Genomic DNA, 1,567 nt, shown 5'->3' on the forward strand with positions numbered 1-1,567 from the left:
TTGGCTCACCTTGGCAGAGAGGGGTTGATGCTGTGATCACACTAATCAGTGTGACCATACCTACCACCTGCTATGATAGAGGATATCTGCCATGCCCAAATGGGTGTCACCCTGAACTCTTGCCCCAGTGGGCAGTGAGCACTGGCCAGAGATCCCTGGCCATATGCCTCTAAATATCTACTGAAGGAATAGATACTCCACTAAGCCACAAAGGCATATTTCAAAGATAAAAGCCATCAGAAGGGTAAACAAACAAGTGTTTCAACAAATGCCTAAAAATAAATGCAGAAATACAAGAAACTTGAACAGGAAAGACAATGTGACTCCCCAAAAGGAAAACAAAACCACTTCAATATTAGAATATGTGAAGACAAGGAGATTGATGAAATACCTGAAAAGGAATTCAAAAGACTGACCATAAGATTACTCAAAAACACAGAGAAGCAAATGCATGAACCAGAGTACTGTACCCAGAAAAGCTCTCAATTATAGAAGGTGAAATAAAAACTTTCCAAACAGAAAATGAAAGAATTTGTCACCATTTGTCCAGCCTTACAAATGATACTTCTGTGCTACACACAGAAACAGAGATAGTCATCATCATGAAAGAATGTGAAGGCAGAAAATATCCCAGTATAAGTACAAAGGAAATCCAAAACAAACAATAGGAATATCTATGGAAAAATGGCAAGACAAAGTTGTTACTTATAAATAATAGACTTGAATGTAAATAGTCTAAATTCTATGATTAAAACACAGATTGGCAGAATTGATTTATTTGCTGCCTTTAAGAACCACATCTCACCAACAAAGATAACATAGATTGAAAGTGAAAGAATGGAAAAAGATATTTCATGATAATGGAAAGCAAAAATGAGCAGGAGTAGCCATCTTTATATCAGACCCAAAAAAAAAAAGGTAAAAGAGACAAAGAAAGGCATTATATAATCATTAAGGGATCAATTCCACAAGAAGATATGACTATAGTAATTGTATATGTACCCAATGCTAGGGTGCCTAGCTATTTAAAACAAATGTTAATGGATCTAAAGGGAGATATAGGCTTCAATACAATAACAATGGGGGACTTCAGCACCTCATTTTTTATCAATGGACAGATCAACTAAACAAAAAATTAAACACAGAAACAACAGAGCTAATCTACACTATGGACTAAATGATTTGATTGATATCTACAGAACATTTTGTCCCACAGTTACAGAATACACATTCTTTTCACAATACATGCAAATTTCTCTAGGATAGACAATGCTAGGCCATAAAGCAAGTCTCAAAACAAATTAAAAAAAAATTTGAAATCATACCATGTATCTTATCTGATTACAATGGAATGAACCTGGAAATTAGCAACAAAAGAAAGTCTAGAAAATATGAAAACACATAGAGACTGAACATTATGTTGCTGAATGAATAATGGGTCATAGAAGCAATCAAAAGGGAAATCAAAAAATTCTTGGAATAAATGAAGATGATAACACAACATATTAAAGCTTATGATTCGGGAATGTCAAATTGTTAAATCAACAACAGGAGTCACTGTGTACTT

This window comes from Lepus europaeus, chromosome 2 (genome assembly GCF_033115175.1).
Source record: "Lepus europaeus isolate LE1 chromosome 2, mLepTim1.pri, whole genome shotgun sequence".
Lineage (NCBI taxonomy): Eukaryota > Metazoa > Chordata > Mammalia > Lagomorpha > Leporidae > Lepus > Lepus europaeus.